The following is a 13,546-nucleotide window of genomic DNA, read 5'->3' on the forward strand; positions in this document are numbered from 1 at the left end:
AACACTGCAACTGGACGTAATGGGTTATTTCACGGAAGTGACATCAACGGTGACACAGAGGTCTTTGTTTAACACTACAACGTATAAGTAAGTACAAGTACTCGGTATTATAGTCATAAACATACGATAGTATCAGTAATTATTCTTATCTTAACTGGCGGTTACTAAACAAACTTGGATACATATAATATGTGCACCAAAATTATATATTTTATAATATTACTAGTGGATCCTCGGCAATGCTTCGCTATTGCTAATGTCTTTCTCGGGCGCAATTCAAAATGTTACATTAGGTACATCAACTTGAATTCGACTCCGTATCTCATGAACGTGCAGAGATATTGCGTTAAGGCGTGCCCGAATTCTTCTACAATTCTAACATCTCTAAACACTCCTGACTACTTGTCGAGTTTTGCAAGTGCAAACATACGCAGGTTGAATTTTTATATATTAACACCTCGACTCCGGTGATCGGTCTGATTTGACCCAGTGTTTTTTAAATAAAATATTTTGCCGCAAATATCTCGTTTAGGCTAATTTCCTCTTGTCTATTCTTTCATCAAATATTTACCCACACTACGACTCAAAAATTATTAAAATCGGACACGTTTTAAAAAAGTTATTAGAATAATTGTGTATAAAAACACGCAAAAATTCCATTTCTTCTCAGTTGAATTCGAGCAGCCGACGAAACAGCATATTATCTCTTGCTCTGTCCTTCCGTCTTTGTCTCTCACAGTCCCGCGCAGATGTTGTCAACCATTCGGGCACATTTCTAGTATTGTGATTTTTGTTTGTGACTTTGTTTAAAAAGCCTTTTAATTTCATCATTTCAGCCGGGTCAATCTGGACCCACCATCGCCGCATGTGTTTTATTTTGAACCTCCGGGTATTACGTGTTAAGATTAGACATCAGTTACAATTTAACTCAACCATTTGGAATGCATATTATAATATAATAAGTTGTCCTGCCACATACCGTCTTCTATGTAAGGAAGTTAAAATTTGTGGTGGTATGTATTTTTTAATGAAAAATCTGAAAAAATGTTTAAAAATTTTTTTTTACAAATTTTTTTTGGGTCCAAAACCATAATATATTTCAACCTGGAACCAACAATAACATTCACAAAATTTCATTGAAATCGGTTGGGCGGTTTCGGAGATTAGCGTGTACGAACACAGTAACACGTGATTTTTATATATTAAAATATGGAATCAGAAATAAGAAACTTATTTATAAATAAATAATATCAAAATATCGAAGCGTCAAAGGTCATCATAGGTCATAAGTTAAAGGTTAGGTTGATATTTATCGAGGTGCAATTTATTAGTGTCGAATTGTTGGTGGTTTCCCCAGCTTGAGATTTATTAACAAACAAAAATATTTTGTATCTATAAGAAAACTATATGAATACAATTTTTAAAATAAACATTAAACTCATACATATAAACCCAGTATTCATTAAAAGGCTTATATAGGCTTGTCGAATGAACAAAATAATTGTTTACACATTTTAATGTATTTATTTAGGTAAACATTCTAGTAAAAAAAATACAAAAACAGTACAAATTTCCATAATAATAAACCAATATTAACACGCTGTCATAATAATGTGGTACAGGATAATAATATATTCGTTGACATAATACTTAATAAATTATTCATTAATTTTAGGTTCAATCCTATTATGGCTCATTGTTCGGTTTCAGTACCAAATAATATTACCACAATTTACAAAATAAAATTATTATACCTGACTGTATATTTATTATTATTTAAAAGGAAGCACTGAATTCGTATACGTTGTAAAAGATATTGCGAGCTGGATATCTAAAAAAACATGTTTTGTAGACGAAATAAAATGTTTGTTTGCAAAATAAGACAACAGACCTCATTAAAATTGTATTACATTAGTAAGCACCTTCCTGAGTTTATTCGTTTCATTGTGTTATTCTTATTTCAGAGATATACTGGTAAGTTTATTAATTTTTGATTGATATGATGAGCTAATTCCATGTGGGGAAATACACTGTCAAATTGGAAATACTTAACATGAGTGGCAATTAAGTCATTATATTATATTTATGTCAAACTTGCACTTATAATGTGTACTTAATGTATAAAATCATGGTTCGAAGATAGTTTAATGAATTTGAGTAAAAAAATGTTTTGTAATTAACGTAATTTAGAACAGTCAAATAAAATTTGTTCATCAACAAAATAATGACTCTATCAATTAGGAAGTTGGCAAAAGCACGTTGTCTTCAAACTATCAAGAGAAATAAAATCAATAATATGGGTATGTAGTAAATTAATCACTCTAATCAGTAATCACAATAATATGGGTACTGTAGTAAATTAATCACTCTGATCAGTAATCAAACTAATCAGTAATCACAATAATATGGGTAATGTAGTAAATTAATCACACTAATCAGTTATCACAATAATATGGGTACTGTAGTAAATTAATAATTCTAACCAGTAATCACAATAATATGGGTACTGTAGTAAATTAATCACACTAATCAGTAATCACAATAATATGGTTACTGTACTAAATTAATCACTCTTAATGAGTAATCACAATAATATGGGTAATGTAGTAAATTAATCACACTAATCAGTAATCACAATAATATAGGTATGTAGTAAATTAATCACTTTAATCAGTAATGACAATAATATGGGTACTGTAGTAAATTAATCATTCTAACAAGTAATCACAATCAGTAATCACTTCAAAAATAGGCGCTTTGAAATTCTGATCAGTATACAGTAGTATATTTTTGCAGTAAAACACATTTTTGAGACGTGTTTAGTTGCATGTGGCTTGTAACTTTCATGTCTTCCATAAAATTCAAATTGAGCAACCCTGGAACACTTTGTTTGGTCCAATTAATTAAATTATTACGAAGTCTTCATAACTTTGGGTTGATCGCATAAAGACACCGGTAACTATTTGAGACACGCAATCTAGACGTATATAGTATATACCCTTCACTGTGGGGTTGGTTGATACATAAAGATAATAATGAGCGACAGATAACAACAACTGAATAAATAATTGAATGTACAAAATGCTACGTCCATCAAAATTATTTATTTCCACAGTGATGATTGTAACACATTCAGGGATTTTTTTTAACATTAGCTCCACACAGGAGGCCCTGAGGACAATAATACGCCTAGGTCATCTTTGGCGATGTTGTGTGGAGGGTATTTTTTAGGAATGGAAGGAGATGAAGTTCTGGGATGGAAAAAGGTATAAGAGTTGGGTAGGAATCTGAGGGTCCGGGGGTGACAGACGTTAAGCCCGCTACGCAGTTGGTGGGCAGAGGCACCCGCCGCCAAAGCCTGGACAAACCTCACCCCACGAACCCGCGCAACCCTGCTAAGCCACCAAACATAGCGAACCCCTTAGGGTGACCTATGGCAGATGTGTTGGTTATCCAATAAATGGTTCCCGGGGCGGTGGTACACACACCCGCCTCCCAGATTGTAAAGACTTAGTCGAAATAATAAAAATACCGAAATCTGGATTGGTTGCCACCTGGCAATAGGCCCACCTTTATACTTTACGACGTAAAATTATAACATATGCGGATACACACGGTATCCGGCAACCGATCCGCTGTGGTTCACGGAGTGTGATACTGGAGAATCTACAAATGTGTACAGATTATTGGAGTAAATTATAAAAGAGATGTAAAAAAATAAAAATAAATCACAAAAATGATTAATCCTGTGATGGAACATCACGCACGACAAGGCTCCCTGCCACAATGAAACAAAAATATCTTCTAGATATGCAGATTCCAATGCTCCATAGCTTGGAAATAGCCGCGATATGAACCTTATCGAAAATCTATGGTCAAATGTGAAGAAAGAATTGAAAAAAAAAATATATATATAACCACTAAGCAAAACCTAATCGATGAACTCGTTAAAGTATGGCATCATAACCAAGAACATAAAAAATTAAATAAAACATCAGCAAAAAAAATTGCTGCACAGCATGCCGATTAGGATTAAATTGGTTTTTAAGAACAAATGAATGTTCATCAAATATTTGATACAAGCCATTGACGTAATGTTAGAAAAAATCTGTTAATGGGACTGGCTTTACATTCTACTTTTAATACTTACGTAATTTTTATCATGAATAATATCTTTTCTGGTGGAAATTTCTTGAGTATAACTTTTCCTATAAAAAAGAATGGTATTTTTTACACGGAGAAAAATGAATATTGCTAATTTATTAAGAATCTTCTCAAATTATTCGTAATCTTGTTAAAAACGGGATTGCCGTCCCTTAACGAATGAATTGATAGGTTCCCTATTAAACTTTTAGTAAAAGAGGAATGTATTGTCAAGACGTCGGAACACGTGTACGTGAAACTCATGATATTTTTGTGCATGAATTCGTGTTCCTATATACGAGAAATTTACTCAAAGTTTATCAGGAAACAGCCTGCAATCCCGTTTGTACACGGAATATGAATAATTTGAAGAGATTAAATATCTACAGTAATGGGGCTGGCTTACATACATTCCAAATGGTACCTAATGTACAGCGAGCGATATGCTGAAATAGGCCAAACCACGAGAATATAGCGTGGTTTATCACAGACAAAAGAACACATTTTATGGTAAAACTTTTATTTATTGATATTCGGTCGCTACGGGGTTGATTTCAGCTGGTAAACATAAATATCTTTTAAAAAGCATCGAAATCGAGTTAATAATAATAAAAAAGCAAGTCGTTAAACGAAAAATTGCTATCGATAGTCACGTGTTGTTTTTTATACGTTTCAAAACAAGTGTGCAGTTAGGAATAAATTAATAAATAAAATCAATAAATGTGGCCGTTGAATATATATTTTAAATTAAGACAAAAATACATAAATAACGAACATTATGGTGGATATTATGTTCGGGTACTGTATATGTCACACATCACACCATCTGGTAAATCAGCTTGTTTGGTTACGATTAAATGTAATGATAAGGAAGACGACTGAAATCTGGGAATTCCAGCAGTCGATTTTGTAACGATAAATTGGTATATCATATATTTTATGCGTGTGTATTTCTATGGTTTAATACAGTTTTGATTTCTATCTGAACGTAAAATTAATGTTATATCGCTTATAAGTTTATATGTTTATGCAAAACCACATCAATCTAAAAATAAATACAATCTGAAATATGATAATGAGAGTTATCCAATAATAATAGAAGAGAGGATATTCACATTCTCTTTCCTTCGTATAAATAAATCTTCTACTTCGTAGTATCAAATTTCCATACACACTATTATTTTTTTAATGATAAACTAACGTTTATAAGGTTTTATGCATAGCACAAAGGGTTCCCGTTGGCGGCATTTATTTTTACTCGGGAGATATTTTCAATTTGTATTAGTATTTCGGATGACTAATTATTGCTTATAATTATTTGTTATCCATACACACTGTTTATTTTAATTCTTGTTTCCGTTTTATCGTTTGAAATATCAGAAAACAATGCGTATACACGGTGAAAAATAAGTATCGCTGATTATTTTTTAAATCTCTTCAAATTATTCATATTCCGTTTACAAACGGGATTGCAGGTTGTTTCCTGATAAACTTTTAGTAAATTTCTCATATATAGGAACACGTATTCATGCACGAAAATATAATGAGTTTCACGAACACGTGTTCCGACCTTGTGACAATACATTCCTCTTTTACTAAAAGTTTAATAGGAAACCTATCAATGCATTCATTAAGGGACGGCAATCCCATTTTTAACAAGATGACGAATCATTTGAAGAGATTCTTAATAGATTAGCAATATTCATTTTTCTCCGTGTAAAAACACCTTTATTTTTTATAGGAAAAGTTAGTTATACTCAAGAAATTACCACCAGAAAAGCAACATTTCATGAGAAAAGTTTCGTAGTGGAAAAGTATTAAAAGTGGAATTCCTACCATATCCCATGTAATAAAAACGAATGCATTTGGCGTGTGGTATGTCGTGTGCATATTAAACATCGTGCAATGCGCAAAACCTAAATATGATATGTATATTGAAAGTCGCGCTGCAAAATATATTATACAGGGAGTGACATAAACGAACAACAAAGTAATTTTTGTTATTGCTGATCATTAAATGAGAAATCAATCACATAATCTTTTTAATATATGAAAATTCAGCCCGAGTATGGTTGTGCTTGCAAAACTAGAAAAGTAGTCGACCGATATCGCTGAAAGTTTGTTATTATTAGTGTTAGGAGTGTTTAGAATGGCAGAAGAAGTCGGGGACGCCTGAGGATGCTTAACCCAATATCTCTGCAGCGGAATGAGATACAGAGTCGAGTTAAAGTCGATGTAATGTAGTTTTTTAACAGTAACATTGTGGTATACAGTAGTGAATGGTGGAAGAAGTGAAAGACATTAGCAATAACGAATTGCGGGGTCCACTATATATAATATTTTTGAAACAACAAAAAGCAGAACTGAGCACCGGAAAGCTTGGAGGTATTGAAGGTACATAGGTTTATTGAATGTCATCAATAATTTATTTATTTATTAGTATTAATGAACAGAGGAATCCCAAAAATCAATCAAAAACATGATTTTTATACCATAATGCAATCGGCAGTAGCATTATATTAATTGGGTAAAATTACCATTTTCCTTGCTAAAATATAACGTAATAAACCAAAAATTTCAAGTTTGATATTATAAATTATTAATCTGTACACGGAGAAAACATTCTGATATAAAATTTTGCTAATTTTATAAAAATCTGAGTAAATTATTCATCTTCCTGTTAAAAACGGGACTGCAGGTCTTTAACGGATGAATTGACAGGTTTCCTAACAAACTGTCGGTAAAATACGAATATGTTATGGTGATATCCGAACATTCATAAAAAATCTCATATTTTCGCATTTCGTCATTTAATTTATTAGGTTAAGCGCACCTGCATGAATACGTGTTCAGTTTCAGATATATTCTAAATGTACTGATAGTTTGTTAGGAAATGGCGTGCCATCACGTTTTTAACAGGATTTTAATAAATCAGCCGTAATCATTTATCTCCGTGTAGAATATGAACTCTGAGGAACGATTCGGGTCCTATTACAGAATAAGGAATTTTAAGGTTAAGGACAATTTCTTATTGTGTAGAACTGGAATCGCCTCTCTGGTAGTAATTAATAACTGAATATTAGATTAAGTTAAAAAAAACTATTTATTTTTTTAATTAATAGCTTATCGATTAATCGATAACCTATTACCACCCAAATTAGGACTTATAAACTTTTGTTTTTTAAGGAAATACGAAAGCCATAAAATTTAAATTTACTACACAAAAAGTAATCTCATGGAAAATCACAGTCGTACAGTGAGACTTTTTTTTTCTCAAATATCGATATTTACTTTCTGACCTCCTGTATAATACTGTTTCTGTATTCATACTATTTAGCTCGATGGACACAAATACTATGTAATAAAACGGCACAGTTCCCAATTCCCAGCGTTCTCACAAGTTGATCGATTCATGTGCCAGATCTGGTTCACCACTCACTATTCACTGCTGGCAGAAGGTATGACGTGACTCAAGAGCGCTCAATACTCGACTACTCTATTTGGCTTCGAGGTACAAAGTCAAAGGTCACAAAACGGCAGTATTTTATGCCAAACTGCCGAATTGGGATTCCCACCAAATTTTATTTGTATAAAAATAATTATTAACATGACGATACGGGAATTAATACTGCGGGATGTCATTATTTTAAATAAACTAATATATTGTTAATGAACAAACCAATAATTCAGTAATGTTATTGACAAAAGAGAACTCATTAGAACCCACTCGGCCATTACAATCATTATTAGAAGATGGAATAATTGGATGAGGAAATACAAATAACGCCACTTTAATTCCCCTGATTATAACACAAAAGGGCAAATCTTGAAAATACTACTCTAAGTACCTATCAAAACTTGACCATACCAAATATTCAAAATCTAAATATCGTGTATAACTAAAACAACTCTATGCCAAAACCATACTCATTTATACTCTCAAAAAATAATACACATACCGTCTTACTCATAATAGATAATACGGAGGAATAAGAACAGGTTAGTAGAAAACGTTATACATAATCACGCGCGTGCGTACTGCGTATACCGACCGTAATACTGCAGTATTAGTGGCTGACAGATTTTTAAACCGTCCGACCCCAGGATTAGGAACGTACTATTACTATGGTATTAAGACGGAGATCGCGGACTTTGCTAAAGATCTGTTTGATTACACAACTATCGATCAGCCGCGCACTGAAAATACCCATTGGCAACACTTTCAGAAGAATATTTTAAATCGAAATATCGATTTACCAAAGCAAATACGGAATTCAAAACAGACCGGGCGAATGACATCGCAAATGTCATCTGAAGAAACGTGAAGTTGAAATGCAAAAAATGACCGTGTTTTTGAGGATCGAAACAAAGTGGTCTAGTGATGCCAGTCTAAAAAGATCTTGCATGAATATTATGAGTAAATATTTTAACCTGAACAATACACAACCCTCCTCACCGTATAGCTAGCTATACCGGAGCTGCAGCAGCGTATTAGGGAATTTTTGTAACTAAGACTGTTCATTGTTCATCTATTAGAACATACCTTACATCCAACAAGCAAGAACATATTACAACCAAACACAGACTGATTGAAGTGAGACAACCTGTATAATGTCCAAGTAATATAAATATAATCAAAACAAACTATGTTAGCTTTTAGATTTACATTGTCAAATGTTAAGTTTAAAGACATACAAAAAATGTAGCACACATCCTAACTAGTGTAATAGGTATTAGATTATATTATAATCCCAGTGGGGAAAACATTAGGAAATATAATTATGACAATACAAATCATAGTAAACAAATAAATAAATTAGTAAATGCTTAAGTTAGGTAGTTGATACTTGCCACTGCAGCGAATATTAATAAAAAAACGTATGAAACTAAACTTTACTATCAAAAGTTTGACATTGTTGCTGCAGCTTGACTGTGTTGTAAACACTTAATTTATTTGAATTGTCGACCGGTTTCGGAATAACCCTCCCTACGCGATTCAGATTAATCCAAGGCAGTGATACCAACACAATCCTTTAACGACGATATTATCTTTAAATGTTAGCCCTTCAATTGATATTTTTGGCTCTTTAAAACATACGAAATTGAGAGAATATTTTATAATATTTCGTAATAAAAGTTCTTATTTAAAAGCATTCGTTCGGATTTTTGGATGCTTTATATAAAAAATCTAAACATATTAAAGGGTAAAAAATTACAAACATACGACTTGTTCTTTAAAATTTCAAATGAATAAAAACACGACAGCATTTATTGGTTTGGAAACAAAAATTATAATAAAGATTATTCGATCAAATTTGAATTGTAAATTTAAATTATGAATTAAGGTATATATTTTTTAGAAATTTTTATCCAAAAATTATAAAGTTATTACGAGATGCAATATTTTAGGAAGGTGAGTACTTATTTAATTTTTGGTTTATTACGACAGTTGGGACCTTTGCACCGTTATTACATTTTAAAAATAACTAACTGCAAAATGAACTTTGTCAAGCTGAAGGACTCCACCCCCTGCGGCGCGCTAATATATTGAAAATGAATAAATTGGGGCTGTGCATCACTGAAGTTAATTAAATTCATTTTAATAAAAAGAGATAGAATAATTAGTTGGTCGAGTGGTCCTAAACTTCGGATACCCACCCAGGTAACGTGGGCTTAGTCCTCTGCTAGCTAAGTGCTTCATCATTGCGCAAGGAACATTTTCCGCTTACAGTAATATTAAAAAATATATAGAAAGACATTATAATATTGGTAGCTTATTCGTAACCCGGGAATGTTTTCTGTAATTCAGACCTACTAAAAAAAAACCTACCCTTTCTATCAAGAAGGTATGCATATTTTTACAAACATTTAAAAAATATTATATGTATATTGAATAGTTTGGCAAGGTGTGCAAGAATGGGCGGTGTGACTATTCCAATTGTGTCTAGCAATATGTACAATGTCAAACGCGAAATACATAAGGTAGGCGATTTAAAAAAGTGATAAATCAACTAAGCTGCTTCGGTGGATTTGAATTTTAAGTATTAGGGAGAGAAAGGGAGTCGAGACAATAATAGCACGCCAAGGTGAAATTCTCATCGATTGAATACTTCACAGTACAAAGGCCTTAGCCAGATTGTAATCAATTTGTGAATACTAAAATGTATCAGTTCATTTACCTATGACAGCGATGGCCATAATCGAATCACAAACAGAAACATTGTTATAATAGAAAATTTTAATGAAAAAACAACGACTGACAATTTCCCACCTTATAACGATTCTTTTAAGAATCATGAAAAAGCAAAAAACAAAGTTATTTACTATAATATATCTATTTTAAATAGCCTTTTAGAAATAAAAAAAAATGGTTCGCAGGATTGAACCTTTCTTCCCAAGAACTAGAGATACTTCGTCAAATGCCGATCGGGTGGGACCAACATTTATTTCGTATATTAAATGCTGTAAATTCATCCGATTTCAGAGAAATGCAGATGTGTGTACGTGAATGCCAAATGCCACCAAAAGTTGCAGAAATGCATTATCACCGACAGCGAGTTTATATGCCGAGTTTCAGCTCGAACGAAGGTCGAGAAGTGGGTTAATTTCCGATTCAAAGATTTGCATTTATTCATTACCGAAAACAGAAGTGAAATTCAAATAGGTGTATTTTAACAAAGGTGTCCCAGCATTAGGAAGAAAATATATAATTCGATTTTTGTGTTAATTAATAATAAATAATTTACGGATATTGAATATTTCATAGTGGGTCATTACAGGGTGATGTATGTAGTGTAGTGTTAGTTTGTAGGTGTGATCTATACACGTGTAGCGATATGTATGCGTTTATATCCATTATCCATACAGAATTATAAACTATTTAATAAATGATACCAAGCGTGACTTATGACATGAATTCAACCTAATGGGACGTCGTTTAAATGGAATTGGTACTATTAATTAATAAAGTGGACATCATTTACGAAAAACGTTACGGATCATAACAATAATAATTAGAGCTATGTTTGCCAATTGAAAGAAGAGGATAAATTAGTATACATACAGGGATGATATTCGTATTTCGGAACGGCCCACTGTAGTCCTAATGAACGTTCCAACTGTGCTCTATTATCTGCTTGGTTTATAATATTTTTATGACTATTTTATGAACCCTTGCGTTTATTGAACTGTAGTTATCAATTATCAAGATAACTGACCTGTATTCATAGTGATTTGGCAGTAAACCCACATAAATTAAAGTTGAATTAGAAATAAATTACAACAATAAAGCAAAAAAATGTACCCCAATAAAATTAAAAATAATTATCTAAGGTGTTATCAGCGCAAAATATGCTCTATACGTGGAAACAATACTGCGGAGCTAAAAGGGTCAAATTATTATTTTCTTTGGCGTTGTACCATAAATATGGCAATTATGGGCCGATTTTTCTGCCAAGGTACTACTGCATATAAAAAAAATCAACAATACTGAGGACTGACTCTACTGAATCTTGTCGCCAATATCACAATGTTAGTTTCAGCGCGCCAAACGCAAAATAAATACTTCCGCGGAAATCAAGCATTGAATAAATCATAAAAATTGTGATGAACGAAATTCTATTTTTTTCCACCCTAATACTTATAATAATAATAAAAACACAGGAAACGCGGGAAATAGTTTTCCCGGTGGAAAATATTAATTTACTTTACTTCAATAATTGAAAAAAACCACTGTTTACGTTAATAGGTAGCGTCTAAAAGAATTGAAAGTTATGATAGAACTTATTAAAAACAATAAAGTACGTAAATATCCTGAGGTACGCGTCCGTAATTCACAAGTTTTTTGACCGTTTGCAACATAGGTAAGTATTATAATTTGGGACAATATTTATTGGATAACCAACACCTCTGCCATAATAGGTCGCTCCCGAGTGGTTCGCTACGTTTGGTGACTTAGAAGGGATGCCTGGGTTCACGGTGAGGTTTTTCTACGTCTTGGCGGCGGATGCGTCTGTCAATTTATTGCGTGGCGGGCTGGATCTGGAGACTGGTTGAGGGAGACCCTTGACGCCTTGCACCGCAGCGGGATAGTTCGTCACTCCTGGACCAACTGACGATAAGATTCCTCTCCACTCCTCGTACCTTTTTTCCTTCCCCGAAATTCCTCTCCTTCATTTAGTAGTAGCTTACTGTATTATTTTGGAAAAAAAATAGGTCATACATGAAACATTCAATTTTGTAATTAAATTCTTTTTGGTTTTGCTTTTGGTGCGTCAGTGCAGCCTTGGGGTCCCCCCCCCCCCATCCACATTTGATAGACTAACCATTGCTTACCGAACAATCTCTATAATAAATCTATGAAAATTATGCCTGAAAGTCGTATAGTTAAATCGATACTGCAGTCGGCATCGCTTGAATTCGTAGAAAATGTATGAAAATTGGCAACCATCGGAATGCAAATTGCTTGGCACGCCTCTGATGATGTTAGATAATATATTACATCGAATTATTGTAACCTTTCGATGGATAAATCTCGTTTTAAATAGCGGCAAACAAAACATTCCATGGCATGTGGGTCATAAGACGAGACAATTTTACAGAGAACACAAGTTTTGGAATAAGGGTACATGTATTCGATTAGTTCTTCCTACTTAATCCAACGATTTAAATGAAGAATAATAGGGTAATACTCGGCCCTAAAAGAAAAAAACTTTGGGTGAAATAATTACTAAAAAACGTAGCGCGCGGCACACCACTTGTTTTTTCAAGTTTATTTCACGTCGCCGTGCAAAGGATTTATTTAATGTTTGGGGTGCAAGGACTGTCGAAGGTACGTCGGGACATGTCGGGAATTTAAAGGATGGGATTTATTTCAGGGTTGATTACCTGATAATTGCCAAACTCCGAAGAGGAACCAGAAGAAGTGTTTGTTAACTGCCTAGTCTTTGTGAAACACATCAATTTGTAGGTATAAGAAAGAAAAGGGACTGAAATTTCATAACAAAAGATATTGCAGGAAATATTCGTCGGCAAGAATAGCGACAACTTTAGCTAATTTGTTTCTAAAACCAGGTAAAACGTTCGAAAGTCCCTTCACTAGTTTTCAAAGAGCACATTTTTTCGGACACTTTGGTATGAATTTCATAGAATTTAAAGTTTTAGGATTTTAGAAATTTGTGGTAGTGCTTGAGTAAGCACACAACAAAGAACAAAGAGATATGTTCAGAGCCATTTTTGAGAGCTGAACCTGGGGTAATAACCATTAATAATTTCAAACATTTTTACTCAGAAATCAATTAAGAAATCAGTAATTGAAATTAAAATACCTATATACAAATAATATAAATGTATCGTCTGTAAGTGGGCTACCCACAGTTTGATAATGCCTTCAGAGGGCGAAACA

General features: G+C 33.0%; 1 protein-coding gene across 1 annotated transcript in view; it reads right to left on the bottom strand.

Moving 5' to 3' along the window:
• Arms (Ankyrin repeat-rich membrane spanning) overlaps positions 1–13,546 on the bottom strand; it is a 131,375-nt gene that overhangs the window by 95,185 nt on the left and 22,644 nt on the right. The window lies entirely within an intron of this gene.

The sequence above is a fragment of the Hesperophylax consimilis genome, chromosome 8 (assembly GCF_061612785.1).
Source record: "Hesperophylax consimilis isolate HC1 chromosome 8, BYU_Hcon_1.0, whole genome shotgun sequence".
Taxonomy (NCBI): domain Eukaryota; kingdom Metazoa; phylum Arthropoda; class Insecta; order Trichoptera; family Limnephilidae; genus Hesperophylax; species Hesperophylax consimilis.